Source organism: Phalacrocorax carbo, chromosome 3 (genome assembly GCF_963921805.1).
Source record: "Phalacrocorax carbo chromosome 3, bPhaCar2.1, whole genome shotgun sequence".
NCBI classification, from domain to species: Eukaryota; Metazoa; Chordata; class Aves; order Suliformes; family Phalacrocoracidae; genus Phalacrocorax; species Phalacrocorax carbo.
The window spans coordinates 22,125,117-22,144,506 of record NC_087515.1 but is presented as its reverse complement, the minus strand read 5'-3'; positions in this window follow the sequence as shown (position 1 = coordinate 22,144,506).

The following is a 19,390-nucleotide window of genomic DNA, read 5'->3' as shown; positions in this document are numbered from 1 at the left end:
TAGAACTCAGTAAAATAGCAAGGAGCATTTAACAGCTTTGCAGAAAGGACTAATTTTCTGAGAGCCTTCAACCCCGATAGAACCAGGAAGTTTAGAAACTGTGTAGGAAGTAGTGCTCTCCCACGATCTGGTCACTTTCTAGGTCAAGAGTTAGACATGGTTTAAACAAGGTTCACATTCTGATGCTTTGTCATCCATAGGTGAAGAAGCTGATACAAATCTGAGCATCTGATATGCAGCTGGTACACAGTTCACTTGTTCTCAACCTTGTTAAGTCCTGCATTTTTAAAATAATCTTTTTCAGCCTCCATGGTACAGCTCTGGCAACGGTTTTTATGGAGCTTTAGAGCTGTGTCCAACTAGTTTTGTTCTTCTTTCTCTAACTTTTTCTATGATTTCTGCGAATATACTGGCATATGTGAAGAACTCTAGGGTTATTTCAATTTTGTAGGCTTTAGTAAATAATCAATTACCTAGGCAAAGTATGAGAAGTTATATTCACTGGTAGCAGAACAGTACTTTACAAGTGCATCCAAAGCTGAAAAGATGGCATACAGAAATACTGTACTCGTGGGATGTTTAGTAACATCAATTTTGGACTTCCTTTACATCTTTACATAGGAGGTGGATTACTTTATGGAACAGGTTCAATTTACAGTCTTACCCAGGTAAATCCAGAGTGGTTCTCCTGAGCACAGCTGACTTCACACTCTGCCTCTCTGTTAATTTGACTACTGTGATGAAGATGCTATGCATGCTAGGCTGTGACATTTCATTGCGGTTGGACCGCATCAGCAAAGTGGTATCTGGACCTATGTGAAGCTTAGCAGGAAGAGACTGAGTCTGGCAACTTGATTTGTGCCTATCCCTCTCGCTTCATTTAGAAAGCCATTTGAAAAAAGCATATCATGTCAATTCCTCTCAGTTTTGATAGTGATGGTTAACCTCCTAAACAACTTTCCTGTATTGATAATTCTCAGTTAGAATGTAATTCATGTTGAGTACTTATGAAATGTGTATATCACGAACTGCCTTGCTGACTGAGAAAGCTTCAGTTATTTTTTCTTTCAAAACAGATACATACCCTTACCACCCCAGGTGGACAAAGCAAGTGATGAATAATCACTCTTATCACCTTTCTGAATTATCAAAGTTGTCTTCCCTCATAGCAGAGAATATCAAACTGTCCAAGGACAAAGCAGGCCGTGTGAATAGCCTTGCTGAATTCCTAATTGTTTGCTCTGGCAGTTCCCAGTGAAACAGCTGGTTGTCTTTGGAAAGCTATACTTGTTGTTTTGGGTTTGCGCATCATGTGTCTTTAATTTTCAGCACTAGCTGCAGGGATAAGTGTCACAAATATCTGCTTGAAGGCCTTGTGCCCTTGGGAACCCAATATATATTTGGCAGCCTCTCTGATAGTGGGACTGAGGGGAGAATCATAGTTGACTCATTGCCTTATATCCCCTCAGGGAAAAGAAAGAATAAAAAGGGCAATTGGTGCTTCCTTCAGTTGCCTGAAGCTAGTCTTTCCTGTTTTGTAGAGAATAAACTAAAGCTATTTTCTGAAACAATCTGCCCTCTACATGAACAAATTATTCCATCCAGTACCATACAGCTAATTCTGTGGCTTGATATCCTTGCGTCCCAGTCTGGTCCCATGTCGAGTTCAGAAATCCATAACCCCACACATCAGCGGAAATGGACAGTCACGTTTTCCATTCAACACTCACCTCCAACAGAATCTACTGTCGTGTTCCTCAGCTCAATGTACAGTAAACTCTAATGAAAATTAGTTTGTAGAGTGCTGTGTACACTTTCAGGTAGAGAGAGCATGGAGTGTGCTTTATTTATTGTGCCCAAGCTTTTAACACATTCTGATCTCCTACTATATGAATAGGACCAACAAATGACCGTCACCCTATAACATTCAGTGAAGGTATGTTCATTACTCTGCCTGTGGGTATAACTTCCCAAATATTCCCCACTTCATATGCCACACTGAAGTGAAATAGTCATTAGCATGTTGGTAATGTCATAATACATAGGGAAGCCCGAGCCCCAGTGGATGCATTAGTTAAAGATTAAGCAGGATGCCAGATGAGTTTTGATTCATTTTAGAAATGTTGCTAGGCAGAGCTCCAAGCTCACACCAAGTGATGCCAAGATTTTTGCTCATGTCTCCATCACCCCTTATCTGAAGTGGTGCAACTGCCAGAAATAATTTTCCATAATAGAAAAACTTCACGCATTTTGCACATTGCTTTTTCCTATGTAAATCTCATTAGTTCATGACTTCCACTGGAAAACAGAATTCAATTCTTGTATTTTAGATCTGAAAAGCATCTTCCTTTAAGATGTTTCCATTTTTCTAGGAAACCTATTTCTTTAATTTTATAATCAGCTCAACACAGCATAGGGATCTTATATAAGAAGGCAGAAGCTATCAATGGAGAAAGTCCAGCATTTTCTTTTTTTTTCTAAGATTTCAAGTTTTGTTAGTCCTGAAATTCAGTGCTTTGCTAGGGAGTATGCTTCTGAGTTGATGAGGAGTTTGTTATACTCATGAAATACAAAAGAGAATTTGAGAAGGGAAAGAAGCTCTCAAAGATGAATGTATTAGCTTAGCATGAATCTGAACTTTGTCTTGCAAAACACTGCACAGGCTTTCAGTGATACAGAGACCATTAGAATCAGCTGTTGTCTTGCAGCTGAAAGTAATAGGGCTCAAAATGGTTCTAATTATTCCTGATTTGAAAGGTGAGTTGGTATGACCTTTTAGATGCTTCATTTTAAATATGCTTGTAGATTATATAATTATATTAATATATGTATTTAATCACTCTGTCCAACACCGAGAATATGGCCTTGATCTGTAAGATCCCCTCTTTACAGTTGCAGCAGTGTATGCCTGGACCTGATTTTACAATTAACGTTTTATAACAGTTTTTGCTTTGTGGCAAGTTACTTAAGTTATAAATGCTTTAGGTTTGGTTAGTGTATGATTCCATTTGTGTCTTTTATGTCTCCTTCCAGTAATTTATTGGCACGCATGGACCAAAGCTCCTAAATCAGCATTGCATGTTTTATACAGAAGATCCAGACAGAGGTGTGGTGCAAGGTAAAGTCCATTTGTTTCTCCTTCCTTTTAGCTCTACTTCACACTGAGGTACAGAAACTGTCTTGCACAGTATTACACAAACATAGGAAGGCACTCTGTACTTGAGCAAGGGCTGAAGCAAGAAAAACAAAACAAGAGTAATGCTAAGAGCAAAGCACAACAGAAAAGACTTTAGGAGGATCTATAAAAAGTTTAAATTGGTAAAACATGTATGTGGGTGGGTTAGAAAGAGAATAAAGTGTAATCAAGTTACTGAAGCCTCAGCAAGACTTTGAATACTGTTCAGTGTGCATTGCAGTTTGCTGTAAAGAAATGTCAAGAATACCCACATCCTTAGAAAGGGGACTTTTTTTGTAGTTTAGCATTAATTTTAACAAGTACGTGAAGGCTGCCCTTTCTTGGACCTTGCGTCATTCTGCTGCAGTGTACTGAGTGTATTACAGGAACGTATGAAGGCGAAAATCCCACCTCTGCAAACTAGTCACAGAGCTGGGCTGTGCCTATTAGGCACAGCTGAAAGCCAGAGGGGAGCTCTGCCTCCTGCACTAAAAAGGGTGCTGGGGCACATCCTTTTCTGCAAACCGGTCTGGGAACCAGGTCCCTGCCTTTCTGCCTTCATGGGGGTACCCCTCTAAGGTGGTCTGAAGGGGTCCATTGCTGCACAGGGACTAATACCCAGAGAAGCATGAATGGATGAGAGGGGATAGCTTTGCCCTCTCTCCCTTTGAAGTAGAGGGGAGCAGAAAAAAGAGTGCCAATCACAGAAAAGTATCCTTGCAGCTACTGGAACAGCATTTCTAATTGCCCTATAGTGTGGACAGTTTAGGTCTGATGCCCCCATGCCGTGAGTGACCCGGACATTGCCCTCTACACTGCTGCCAACCCCTGCTTGCCCTTGTCTTTCCCTGGAGCTTCCTGTGAGTGACCCTGAGTGACCACCACAGTGAATGACCTAGGCTGCTCCTTTACAAAACCCGGGGCTGTGGCTGAGACTGACAGAACAAAACACAACAGTGAGCTTCATGTAGGTCTGCAAAGTAACATGTTTCATTGAATAATACTGTTTCTGTGGTTGTCGCAGCAGACCACATCTCCTGAGCCTGACCATATGAGTGCCTTGATGCATACAATGCAATACAGGTAGGTAACATACCTGGAGCCGGACAAGGTTTTCAGTCTCAACGTAATAGGCAGCCTTTTGAGTAACACTCCTCGTGGTCCCCAAAGCCCAAGGCTGCTGGGAATTGTTCCTGCCCCTCATCCAAGCCTATCTCCTCCCTAAAACATCTTTACATGAAAGCTTGGCGGGCTCCCTTGTGATGGGTGACTCCTTCACTGGCAAATTAGTGTAGTGTTATGGCTGGCAAAGTCACGTAAAGCAACTATAATGGTGAAATTATGAAGCGTAATGAGGATTTGAGCTGTTATCTATCTCATAAACACACATTTTAATGTGCAGAAAAAAACCACCACCGACTGAAAAGATTGCAATCTTCAGGGAAAAAAAGATGTTAGCCAGAAGTGTTGTGTCTTTACATACGGTCCACCTAAAAAAAATCTGACCTTTTTTAAGATGGCTGCCAGCCAACATTTAAGCAATATCTCCTTTGTGTTTCTGCTCTAACGAAGTGATCTCTGTCCAAGTACTCTCTAGCTGGCTCTCAGATTGCAATAATGATTTTGATTGTTTGTTTATAGTTTTATCTGAACATTTCTGTGTGCCATGTCATATATCCTGAACCAGTATGTGCCGTTTATAGGCAACTGACGTGCCCATGTAGAGTCCATTGGTTTTCTGTCTTATCTGTGACTGTTCACATGTATTGTATGTAAGTTTTTGGGGGAAGAGAAGGAGAGAAAGAGGACGATGGCCTCACCTTGCTGACCAAGAAAATAATAGTTTTCAGTGAAATTATTCTGACAGATGTGTAGGAAGTCAGAATTGGGTCAGGATACTTGGACCAAGTGGCAAATTTTTCCTTGGGAAGAGTTAATGTACTTTCCCATGAAAGGGGTGAGGCCAGAGCTACATGCCATCAGCCCAGAAGATGTGAGGCAATCAGACCGTGAGGGAAGCCCAGTTGGGCCCAGCTGTGGTGAACAAGTCCAGGACTTCAGGATTTGCATATACAATGTCACAGAGGAGTTTTAGTTCAGACATTTGAGCTGAAAAGTCTGTCTACATAACAGGCATCTTGTTCTGCACAGTTGAGACCCACATGCATGTTAATGGCTTGTATGTCCTTTAGGTGATTTGGCATGGACTACAGAAAAGTATCTCTCTCTACAACTACCTGAAAGGAAGTTGTAGCAAAGTGGGTATTGGTCTCTTCTCCCAAGTTACTAACGATAGAACGAGAGGAAACGGCATCAAGCTGCGTCAGAGGAGGTTTAGATTGGATATTAGGAAAAATTTCTTCACTGAAAGAGTGGTCAGGCATTGGCACAGGCTGCCCAGAGAGGTGGTGGAGTCAACAGCCCTGGAGGTATTTAAAAGATATGTAGATGTGGCACTTCAGGGCATGGTTTAGGAGACATGGTAGTGTTGGGTTGACAGTTGGACTCGATGATTGTAGAGGTCTTTTCCAACCTTCATGATTCTATGATTCTGTGAAAAAGGAAAACAGATTTTAAAGGAAGGGGGGGGGGGGGGGGGGAAGTGGACAGTTAAACAGTGTATTTACCCTGGAATCAAAATTAAAGGACATAATGCAGTTTATATCAATATAAATATCAATATGACAAATTAGGCTGGCTGTTTCAGTGAAAGAACATTGTTTTATGTTTAAATAATATGTTTCAACAAATACTTCAATGTTTTGAGAGGAGCTGAAAATGTCCACCATCGTTATGATAAAACAAAATAGTGATGTATGTGTATTGTCTGTTGCTTTACTTTCCACCTTGTGGAAACAAGAGACAAAACAGTTAAGGGACAGCAAAGAAGAAACTTTACTGTGCAAAGGAAAAACCCATAGTATGCAAAGGGTTTTTTCTGCAGAAAGTACCTTTTCTTTAAGTGTAGTTATTTTTAATTTCAAAAGGTATCAGAGAAATTCAAACTAAAAAGGATCTTATTCTCTTATTTAGTTGGGACTCCTACAGATTCATAGACATTGAGGCCAACAGTCTGTTATGATCACTGTCTCATCTGACTCATATAAATCAACTTATACAATTACACTCAGTAATTCCTTTACCAAGCATATAAAAACATACTGCTAATTGAAAGGTTGTGATCTGATAGTCACTGTTATCACTTATGCTAAGAGTCCCAATGACTTTAAAAGAACTAATCACACCCACATTAGGGATGAAAAATACCACAAATTTTACAGTGTATTGATACCAAAAGCATGATGAAACTACCTCTGTCACACATTCTGGATAAGGAATCTGCAAGGATTTGGGCTTGGAGGGTCATTTCCTTCATTTCCTTCTGGAACTGTCTTCCCACTCTGCAGGTGGTCAGACATCCCTGACAGCCAGCACAGACCTTCCTTCACCCACTCATGCAGTGAGAACAACAGACCTCAGCTGGTGCTGGGCTAGCAAGACCAGGAGCACCATCAGGCACAAGTGATGCTTTGAAATACCCACCTGTGCTCTGCAGAAGACAAAAATGCCCCATGTAGGCCCTTGGTCTGCCTATAGACACTATAGACAGCCCTCAGGGGATCCTCACTGGCTATTGGACAGAATGGTGCAACATGGAGCATGTGGCTTGTGCCACAGGTGCCATCACAGCAGTGGTGCTCTATCACTTGGGCCTACATGGAGAATTCACAGACCCCCATGGTATAACAGTAGCAACCATCACAAATGCATGTACATCAAGACAGTGCATCTAAATCTTGTTTTGCAGGAAGCTGTTATTGGACAATTTTGTCTTGTACATCTTTGTAAAAGAGATTGTGTTCATGCTTTACTGTGCTTCATGCCATATTTCATAGTTGGAGGCTTAGGAGCACACAAAGGTTTGCCAGCAATGGCTATGATTGCACAAACATGCAACAAGGAGCTTTAAGAACACACTTTGCTCCAGAATATGAGTTAAAGTCCTGAGAGGAGAACATGGTAGCTACTGAATTCTCTGACTGATGGTAGTTGGCACTCCTAAAAATTTGACAGGAGAAATAAGTGATTCCCAAAAGACTCCTCAGGAACAGCCCAAAGCTACAGGACAGATTATTTTAGAAGACCATTTTCTGAACCCATCTAATGTTGGGTCTGCTGCAGCTTTCCTTACATTCTCATCAACTTAGTATCCTTAGTTTTCTTCCAAAAAAACCCACACGTCGGAGACGTATCGTAGTAGGGGAAGAACAGGGGTTTTCTGAACAACTATCATCCTTCAGCTTCCAGAAAGCTATAAATATCTTCTCTTTTGCAAAATTGCTCCATACAAAAAAGCATAATATACTAATGGAGGCAGGTATGCTCACTTGTAAGCAAATCCCCGGAGAGATAAGGTTCTAGTCCAGTTTGTTTCACAAATAGAGCTAAGGAACTAGCAGTGTCAAGGAGCAATGCAGCTAGCAGCGGTCAAACACTGTATCCCATGTACTAACGTTAATTTTAACAACACAGTCCATTAAATTCTTAGAAGGCATGGAGAATATTGGGAGTGGAAAGAACAGAATTTTTCCTTGGAGGGAAATAGCATTCACATTTCGATAAGCTCCAAAAATGCCTTTCCCAAACAGAGGTGCTTTGTATTATGCCATTCCTGTTGGCCATTTGGGGGTTTTTCATTAGATGTATGAACTTCTTGCCATAGTAATAAAGGTCAGGCACTATTGTGCCTCTTTATGATACTGACTAGCACAAGTCCTGTATACAAACCCAGGAAGTATTTATTTATGTGGAATACATACTTAAATAGTGGACTACAAATCATTTAAAGATGCCTATGATATGAATCATACCACAATTTGATGGATAAGTGGAAACATTATGCAACTTATTGAGTTTTTAAAGCACTAACGACTGTGAACTGTACAGCAGACTTGAGCTGGACCTTTTCACCCCTTCTAATATATGCTGTGGCTGTTTAATATTCCTCACTAGGGAGTAATGCTGGCATCCAAGTCAGCAATATATTAGGCACTGGAGCCATGAACCTAGTGAGAACATAAACTAAACTGATTTTCAGTTTTGGTACATTACAAAAAGGACTATTATTGTGAGGTTAGAGATGTCAAAGTTGGTGACCTGCCACATAGTCAAGCATGAAAAGTAATTGGAAGCGGTGTAAAATTTTAGAGGCTTGGGCTTTTTTCCCTCCCAAATTAAATATTCTTTTGCACACTTTTTGTGCACACTTATGAGACTTTTTGTGAAGCATCATAAAAGCAAAAATGATGCTCCTGTGAAATTTGCAATTGATTGAGAAGCTTAGAAATGTGTTTAGAAATGAGGTCACATCTTGGGTTACTTATATAAGGCACTGATGAAAAGCAACTTGCTACCTGCCAGCTAGGAATGACATTAAAATATTATGGCAGCATGTGACCAGCTTTAGAGCTTAAAATCTTGAAAGGACACAGACAATGTCCCCTTTGAAGAACATTCCTGAAGATCATTTTACCATTTCTGCTAAGCTTTAAAACACAGACTAAAATGTCCTATGTCTAAGCAGCAACAGTAGAAGTTGTTACTTCTCAGCTACGATATTTACATCTGAAAAACCACCACTAAAGTGTGCACAGGTCTTTCAGCTTGTCTGTCAGAGAAAAGGGGTTATCATTTAGCTTAGGGAATGGTGTATTAATACTGCAAATCCCGTGCTCCAGGTGTTCATTATGGCTCCACAGCCCAACAATCCACTGGCTTTGACCAAGTTATTACCGATTTCCTCTGGGCAAGCATTGCATGAGCTGGCACATCATCACTCCCCAGGAACTAGACTGCAGAGGGCACTCGTACAAGAAGGAACTGCAGTCTCCAGGCTCATTTAATTTTAGCCTCTATGTTTCATTGCTATTTTTTCTTCTTTAATAATTAATGACACTATTATTCCACTAAAAGGAAAATCTTATTATTCTTGACAATTGGTTTTGTTATGATTATTTAATTTCCCTCCCCAGGTTTACACAATTACAATGTCTATCAGTGCTCATATCATGTTCAGGTCATCAGCCTCAGATATTAAATGTACATAGAAGGATCACCTATTACTATACCATCCCTAGGCATAACTTGAGCGAAGCAGCACAGGGAATGCATGGATGAGGACAGTGACAGCTTTTGCCTTGTGTCTGGGAAGTCAGAGACATTCTGCCTGAAGCAGACTATCCATGCAGCAATACGAGATCCACCTTCGCCCCCCCCCATCCCATCTCTGGAAAGGTTTGTTAGCAGCATTACTTCGGTCTGGATTTCAGCTGTGACAACAAGGAAAGACACAGCCTCTCAAACAAGAGATCCTGAGGCTTATGGGGTGGATTTCTGCCTCCCTGAACTGCTTTTCAGGAGATGGGGCTGGGTGAACAGGCTACAGCTAAATGTGGCCGCAGATGTGCAAGTTTGCTGGCATGGCAGAGGCAGGAGGGTGCAAAGCATGTGGCAGAGGCAATGTGATAGACAGGGGACTTTCTGAAAAGTGGACAGCTGGGTTAAGGCTGCCATAATGCAAACTACTCTCTAGAGTTAGGAAGAAGCAAGTGTAGTTCAAGGCTACTTTATCCTCCCCCCCTTCCCTTTTTATGACTTAGAGGTAAAGCCTGTAATGGCATCATTCAGCATCTCAGCCTTAAGGCTGAATAGCTTAAAGCCAACAGAATTAACTCTGGAAATTCATCTGGAGCCTATGTGGTTCCTACACTGCAGTTTAAATGTGCTTCCAGTATTTAGCTTTGTTTAATTAGAACAAGTCCATTCTAGCTTTGGCTTCTATATGGGATACAGATCATGTATCATCCAACCGACAACAGAAGGGTCATTTCATTTCCTGTGGGTAGTGGAAAGCGATTTGCCTTTTCACACTTACTTCTGGAAACTTGTCACAGGGAAAATACAAGATCAGGCTAACACTGCAAAAGAGCTGACTGAGCAAGGATAACAGGACCTGGCTGTTGAAGCAGCAAATATAGTTCCACAGCTGAGCCCTGAATCATGTTTATTTTCAAACTGAAGACTTCACACTTCAAGTGAGAGATTTGCTCAGTAAAATGCATGCATTTCATATTTTATTACTACATGCTGTATATCTCATACAGTGGTTAAGAAATGAAGGAGTGTGGAAAGGACAGTTATTTGGGAGAGCTGTAGCCATAAAGATTCCACTGAATAGGATTTTCCCTTGTTCCAAACTGTTATCTCATGAGATAAAAACATTGTGCTTTATGATTAAGCTAATTGTGTTGGACAAGCCAGTCTGCAGCCCTAGAAGCCTGGATTTTCAAATGTGCTGAGCACTGGCAGCTGCAATTAAAGTCAGTGGGGGCATTTAAAGTGCAATTAAATGCAAAGTTATCTAAAAATTCAGGCCAAAATCTGTCTGTAAGATGGGAGTAGAGATACTACCTTGCCTTACAGGGGTGCTGTGAACATTACTTACACTTGTGAGAAGTTAAACTGAAAAGTGTCTGGAAAAAAATTACCTTTTTTTAGACAGGAGTTTGGCTATAAATGTTAAAATAAGGCCTTGAGCCACAGACTGAACAGTGAAGAGGAAACAAACATGTATGGCTTGCCTGTTTGTAGACTGAATGGATGATGGATCATGTCCCCTCCCTCCCAAAATAGGTTTAAAATCATAATACGTATACCACGTGGGCTGAATTAATATTTTTCAAGCTTATATAATTCTAGCATTCCCTAAAGGAGGGGGTGTGGTATTTTTTAAAATACACATAATATATTTATAAATGTAGGTAATATGTATAAACAATGTATATTTCATTAAGAAATCTTTGCATATAGTCCAGCAAAGGGAGAAGAAGATGATTAAGTGACTGGCGCATCTGACATGCAAGAAGAGAGGTGGGACTGTTAAGTCTGGAATAGAGAAGAGAAAGCTCAGGGTGAGAATCTCATCAATGTGTGCAAATATCCAAAGTGAGGGGGTGAAGAAGACAGAGCCCAGCTCTTCTGAGTGGGATCCATTGAAGGGACAAGAGGCAATGGGCACAAATTGAAACACAGGAGATTCCATTAAGAAAAATGTAAGAAAAAGCATTTTTTTCTATGAGGTAATCAAACATTGGAACAAGTTGCCTGGTGAGACTGTGGAGTCTTTATCCCTGAAAATATTCAAAACTCTACTGGTCAAGATCCTGAGCAACCTGCTCTCACTGACTCTCCTTTTAGCAGGAGATTAGACTAGATGACCTCCAGAGGTGCCTTCCAACCTCAACCATTTTGTGATAAACAAGGCAATATTTTTTTTCTGATTTCTCCTTTATTCACTTTCCTTGCAGTATTGGCAGAATAGATCTGTTTGTATCCTGTTCTGGTTTGGGGATTCTGTTGGGGTTTTTTTCTCCTTTATCAACTCTGCCTTTTCCTTTTGGGGATGGTGGTCTCTAATTTTACTGGTTATTGTAGTGTTCTGCTAGGTTTCCTGAAGTCAAAATAAAATCTGTTTCTTCTTTTTTGAGTGAAGCTTCAGAGCAACATCACTGAGTGCCCCACTGAGAAATAAAAATTGAACAAAATATAACATAGGACATAGCAGAAACTGAAAAGAAAGTGTTCTCCCTAACGTCACAAGAGTAGAAACTGAATCTATTTCAGTGTACTGTTTTGACTGAATGGGGAAAACACTTGTAATAGGTGAGGACTAATTTGCCCATATCTACCAATAAACTGAAGAAGTGACCAAGAATGAGAGCTGACATCCTAATAATAGTGGTATGGTGAAATTATTACATAAGAACAGAAATTTGTAATTTTAAATGTTTGGGGGAGTGGTTCTGAGGAAATAAAAATAACGAAGTTGAATACCCATAATAACAATAATTAGAATTAGCAGTAAATATTGCCCAGTAGCCTGCTGTTACAGCTGAGACAGTTTTGAAATACTTTAGATGCTATGACACAGTGATTTATATGCTTCTCTTCCTAAATGTTAGAGGAAAACTATAGTCTATTGCCTTAGCATATTTCCTGACTTTCCATGAATGATTGTGACTGCCCTACTCACTTTACAGTCATCTTTGGATAGGTTTTCAAATTAGTATTTAACCATATAGTGCCTGACATGATGTGAACTCAGCAGTGTACCTTGCTAGGGTGATGGGAACATTTTTAAATACTGCTGCAGAAACCATAGAAATGTAGCAAGCCATTTAAATTGTTAACATAGTTAATATTAGCAGACTTGAAGAGAATTACAGAATGCTTCACAACATTTTGTTATTGTAATGGATACCTGTATTTGGATTGCAGTAACATTAAAAAATGGTTCAGCAAAATTGCAAAAAACCTATCAAAATCTATAAATACTTCACAGGCAAGCAGAGACAACACTGTGTCACATTGGACATGCTAATTATGGAAGATTCTCAAACTAGATATCTTTTTCTTTCACACTTTCTGCTTTTTTTCCTCTAATATTGGTTTTTTAACTACTTGTTACAATCAGCCTTCATCGATATTTCTGTCTTTTTTTGTAGGACTCTGGAAAATATAACTGACTGGTGTATTTTTACCATGTAAATATGTAATGAGTGCTATTAGATCATCTTTTTGTTAATTCAAAACTCTAAGTAGAATGGATCTTCTCTGCCTAGTTTCAGCAATGCCTCAAGCACCGAATTTATTTATGGTGATATTCAGGCTGAATTTCAGATCCATTTTCTTGCATATTTTTACCCCTAAAGATACTAGTGGGGCGTGCAAAATATCACTTAGTTTCTTCTAAAATCTAGCCTCAATATCTGTACTTGACTTTATTCTGCCTCCTTGTTTGGATATTTTTTGTTCAGGAAGAGAGAAAAGAAGTGGGGTTCAACAGGCACAGTTATAATATTGTATCATCCTTAACAGTGCTGGGTAATTTGCTCACCTTGTTCTCTACTTTCTACCCTGAGGAGTCTGGGAAAAGTGGAAGTTCTTCTAGTTATTATGTGTTTACTGGGATGTGCTCCACTCCCACAATATAAATAACTTTGCTTAAGAGTAAAAAAATCTGGTAATGAATTTACTGGTTGGAATGAGTCATGATGTTGTTATGCCGCTTCTTATGCCTATTGACTGGATTAGTATCCATTGAATGAGCTAAGAAGAGAAAGTGTAAGTGCAAGGGTTTTCTTAAGTGCCTTGGAGGCAGGAGGCAAAATGGGACACTGGCATTGGAAAGGAAAGATGAAGAGGTCCTTTAAGCCCCAATGAAAAGTGAAAAGACTGAGAAGCTTGAATCAGTATTTTCTTCCTTTGAAGAAATCTATTAATGACAGGTCTTCAAGAGCTCATGTTTCCTAATATCCTGAGCTATGGTAAAGTTTGTTGGTTTTGGTTAAAGTCTGTTTCACAAATGAACACTTGTAGGAATAGCTATGGTGTTTTGCCAACTCCTTTCTGTGTCATGCATGACAACTGAAAACAGGACCAAAATAGCCAATTTAGAAACAGCAGTTGAAGGACCCAGAAGACAGTTTCCATCAAACATAAGTTATTTTTATGCTCAGCTGGGGGTGTTTGAGCTATTTATGAAACCCAGATAGAAAAATTAACATTTCTGAATAATCCTAGAACAAATGATGAGGAGTGGGATCATGCTGGGTTGTATAACATTTTCTTCTATAAAAATATTTTCCATTATATTCTGTGGGATATTTATAATCCAAAGGATTGATACAAAAATCCAGAGCATTATTGTAACAATATAGAGGGAAATGACACATAGCAAAAGGATAATTGGTTTCCATGAAGTATGGATTAAAATGTAGTCAATGCCTTTGCTTGCTTCTAACTTTTGAGTGAAGGCATGGCAATACCACAGGGTTCACAGAGTGTAAAATTGCATGCAACATTTCTATCTCTTCTCCTAGTACTTTTTAATTCAGATGAATTATACTCAATGTTAAACCAAAGAGATAGCACATGAAGAATATAACTCTATCAAAAATATTTATCCATCTAGGTGACACTGGGGGACATGCAGAGAAAAATATTTTCATCATCATCATCATTTGTACTGAAAACACATTGGATACAATGGCTGAAAGAAGGACCCCAGGCACTGTGTAATCACATAATAAAAGGTGGTAGTTGTTCTAAATTTTGTGTTTAAAGTACATACATCAGATGGCAAGGAGAGGGAGAAGGAACACCAGACTGTGACTGGGAAGTGAGGCAAGAGAGGCTGAGTGCCTGGCTCAGTATCACTCAGGAAGCTGTACCAGCAGCAGGAACTGCTCTCCCCGCAATCTCAGCCAGCACTTCAAAAGCATTCTCTTAAGTAAAAAGGAGAACTGGAAGACAAATATATTGGCTAACTTTTTACCTTCCTTCAATGAGAGGTTTAACTCAGTTTCAATTTGAAGTTCAGATGAAGGTTGAGTCTTGTCTTATTTTATCTAAATGAGTTCATCTGTCTCATATCACAGCTTTACTTTGTTATGCATTTTAGCCTTCTGGTCTTTTTCATGTGCAGTAGTAAATACTGGCTCTTTTCAACAGTTGAAATGTCAGGACATGATCATTTTGAATGTGCAAGATAAAATCTGTGAAATGCTGCATTTCTTTTTCAATGATCTCTGGAATGAAATCACAGTTCACAGGGCTAGGAGACTGGAAGTGACGTCTGGGGTCATGGAGTCCGGTGCAGTGAGTTCAGACCAGTGCACAGGCACTACATCTTATAATCTCTTTCACATGCCCACAGATTGTTGGCGGGTTGTTGATTTTTTTTGGGGTGGGGGGAGGAGGGGGAGGAGGTTGCCGAGTTTGAACGCTTCACTGCAAACAGACACTAGATTAGGAAAAAAGATTTTGCTCTTTGATGGAGACTGAAGACTGAGAGTCCTCAAATGGAAAAGAGCTTGCAGGATCAGCCATGCTTTATGAAGGTCACCTGGGGTTGGGATATTGTTGCTGGATTCTGCCTTGCACATCAGTGGTTGCGACGAGATCCTGATGCTACCGCTATCCCCCACCTCAGGGGTACTGCCCACCTTAGCTTCTGCATCTCAGTTTCTGATCTGTCCTTAGGAACAAGTGTAAAGCACCTTCAAATCTGCTGGTGGAGAGATTTATGTAAAAGCTGCATTCAGTCTGAGGCAGGACAGCACAATCCAAGCAGCTTCAGCTTCTGTTACTTGTGAGTACTTTACCCTAAGTTAGAAATAATCACAATCCTGTCTTATGGTTTTTTTTACAATCAGCAGTTTAAGTTGAAAAGGTCGGTCCTTTCTCTGATAGCTCAAGTTCTGTGTTTTTAAGTAGTTTTGGGATATATCATGTCATAGGACATCAGATACTACATTCCTTCACACTTTTAAAATCATTGTTTCTTTCTATAAGAAAGTAAATTTTTTTAGAAACCCATTCAGGTTTGCCTTCCTTTGAAAAAAATGAGGCCTTTATTTTACAAAACATTTCCTCATCCAGAGATTTTTCACGTCTACCAGATCAAGTTTTAGACAAACAGGGAATTTTTAATAGGGATTTATCAGTCTTTAATTTTATCTACAGATTCTCTTTTTTGTAAGAAATAAGAAATATTTTTCAACATCAGGCCTTTTTTGAAGGCAATCAGACTTTTTTGAACATAATAAAATAAAGACATACCCATCATTATAACATTTCAAATGCTACAATAAAATAAATTTGCTTAAGTCTGGGAGAAGGAAACCAAACCAATTTATTGTAGCCTGTTGATTCACACTCACATGCTGTGCAGTTCATGTGAAGGTCCCATTTGCTTTTTCACATGAACTGCCACAGCATGGTTTAAATAGAGATTTCTCCAGCAGTAGTGTTAAGGTTCCTCATTAACATCATTTCTGGAGTCACTGGGCCAAGTATATCCCTAGTGCAATTCCACTGATCTCAGTGGGGTTATCCTTGAAATATATTTGGTCCATTGTTTCTACAGAATCTCTTTGTTCTTTTTTGATCTCTTTAAGAATTTTGTTACTTTGAACATTTCTCACACAGCAAGTCATCATGCTGAAAAGTTTGCAACATTTATAAGTAATTTCTTAGGTATTTCTACCTATTTGTACACTGAAATAAGACATTATATCCAATAACACATCATTATTTAATATTTTCCTTTATAATCTACACATATATCCTGTTTTCCAGGAAAATCAACAAATATACTGTAAGTTTCCCTTCTTGTTTTGTTTGTTGTTTTTTTTTAAATTCCAAAACTTGATGCAACTACTGAAAATAATCTAAGACAGGCTGCAAGTGCATTTAGCATTATTTTCTGCCCAGCTCTATTGCTTGCAATTTTTGGAAACAAATAATAGTTGAGTAGTGATACTCCCAGGCCAATATATACTTACACTGAAAACTCTGAGCTTGTCTGATGTTCTATATCAACACTGAATATTCATCTTCATTAGGCTTTTTTAAAAATACTGTTTATATTAGGAAAAAATGTATGCAATATTTTTAAAATGTTAAAACATCCAATACACAAGTTAGATTTGCAGTTAATGACCGTTTTGCACATCATGCATATACATGTGATTTACATGACTTGGATTTTTGTTCAGGAGAATGAAAAGTCTGGTTAGGGAAGACAGCATTCCAAAATGAAATCATCCCTGTGATAAATGGTTGGGTAAATGGAAAACACATCTCATTCTCAAAACACCAGCTCATATTCCTTTTTGTATTTACTGCAATTTTGCACAGGCATTTGTTGGCCTTATTTTATATTAATTTTCCCAGCAAACTATGACTTAGCACATGAACCTCTCTATTTGCCTTTGCACTCAAAGACTCTGTCTCTGTCAGATACTACAAAGATATTACAGATAATACATAGAAACTAAATGTAGTTTTCACCAAATCCATAATCAGCAGAGGGAAGTGACTTGGACTGGGACCCCGGGTTCCCTGAGCTCATACTTATCTCGCTGTCAAGATCTTTTTGTCCTCCAAACTCTTAAAATAATTAAGTCCTAACGTGAGATTGCATTCTGCAGGGAACAGCCTACAGGCTCCAGAGGAATTAAACCACTGCTTGTTAAATGCTGCTTGCAGATGTAACATTTGGGTCTGATGATAACAAATGGGGATGGATATGCTAGCAGGGAAAGCTCTGCTGCCAGCATGGCCTTTGCTTTACACACAGACACACACATTCAGGAAAGTGTTGCAAGAGAAGCGCACCTGTGAGTTGCATTACTTATTCAGATACAGGGCTGTGATTTTTTGCAAAACCTCCAGTCCCTTTGAGTATGTTATTAATATTGAAGGCAGAAATGATACTGCATCTCAATAAGGATGTCAAAAACTCTCATTTAAAACTACTCAGAAGCAAAGCTTATGTTCAAACTGGATACACAGGATTGGTTTATGTTTATAGAGATTTATATGTGTGACAGAATGGAAAAATGTAATTTAGTTTTATTCAACGTCTCTCTCAAAATCCTAAAGGCTGCTTTCAGATGAATTAGGTGCTGGTAAGTACAGTGACTATGTAGGCAAACATTAGCAGCCAAGCTTCAGTCAGCAACAGCCCTGCATGTTATATTATGTGTTAAGAAAGTGAATGTTAGTTAGAAACTTGGGGTTGTCCCTGTGCTCTTTTCAAAAGTGCAGTGTGATCATTTATCTACAAAACACTAGAGCTCAGATAAAGAGCTGAAGGTCTTGTCTGAGAGCTGGTGCCTTCAGGCAACACCTGGTACATCACTGAAGTGTTTGTGTTATTATACCATTCCAATCTCAGTGTGTTATTCATGTCTCCCTGGTCTGCAGATCACTGAGACCGAATGGCAACCTGTTGAACCATATTTTACCTCTGATCTTTGCACGCAGAGTGGTCCATGAACAGAATAAGTCAGAAAATGAGGCAATAACATGTAGTCTCCATTTCTTGATCAGTCCCTTGAATTTCCTTGTATCAACATCAGTCAATTTCACAGAGAGTATGTGAAGTCATGAATTTGTGTCTCATAACAGCTGGTCTTGTGCAACATAGCAAGCCTCCTGAAGCAAGGACACAAGAAACAGGACATGCTGTAAGCTCTGCTGAGCGTATCATCCCTAGGATACACATCCTGCAAAATGCAGCAGAGACCCAGAGAATCGGACTGCCATTTTTACAGGCTCAGAGTACTCTAGGGGGCTGACAGCACCTCTTCTGCCCACTGAGCCTTGGGGCCACCACGTACTGATTAGAAATTAAGGGCACATGGGACCTTCACAAGCAAAACCTTGCATGCTTGTCCTGGAGGGACATTTCCACCTGGCAGCCATCCTTGGAGTGTTATGGCTAGGTCTTTATTGTGCTCCTAAACCACTCCTAAAGGACCCTCCTCCTGAGAATGGTGCAGCTGGGAGCTCTTCATTGGTGCCATCAGGACAGAGAGAGAACATGAGCACCACAGGGCCTTCAGATCCTCACTATCCTGTGTTACAAGTGGGGAAGAGGACCCTGAAAGGTATTTCACAGTCTGGGGTATTAATATTTGTTGGTGCCGAAGATCTTCATTACAAGGGCAAAAACCAAATTTTAGCTAGGTGAGAGCTGAAATGCAAACGGCTTTCTCATACTGGGAGTATAAGAAAATTCTGACATTTTTTTCCCACTCTTTCTTAGCTCAGAGGCCTGCTTTCAGAGTAGAAAGCCTCAGTTATGCCAGCTTTGAGGAAAGACAATACTAAGGACTTAGGCTCTCAAAGTGCACAGGTCTGGACTCTGTAACAAACCCATTCGGGGCACCAGTAAAATCTGCTTTCCAGTTAAATAAAATGAAATGAAAAAATAACTCATCAGCTTTTGTGTTTAATTTTAAAAAATCTCTATGTGCAGAATCACGCATGACCATTTTAATAACTCTGGACCCAGTGTAAGTTGAAGGACACAGTTTCTTGGATGAAGTGCTGGAAATTATTTTAGTATTTTCAGTAAGAATAACTAACAGTGATGAGTAACTTCCTGGATAATAAGTGCATCAGGCAATGCACATTGTTCCTCAACCTGATAAACTCTTAGCAGGGAACTTCCCCTGTCTGGGGTTGTTGCTCTGCCCTGGGTTTTTGTCTCTTCAGAACAGGCAGATCTGTATAATCTAGAAAGTCAAACATTGAGCAATCAGTACCACCAGGGCAGTGTTTTTAATGAGAAAAGCATTTAAA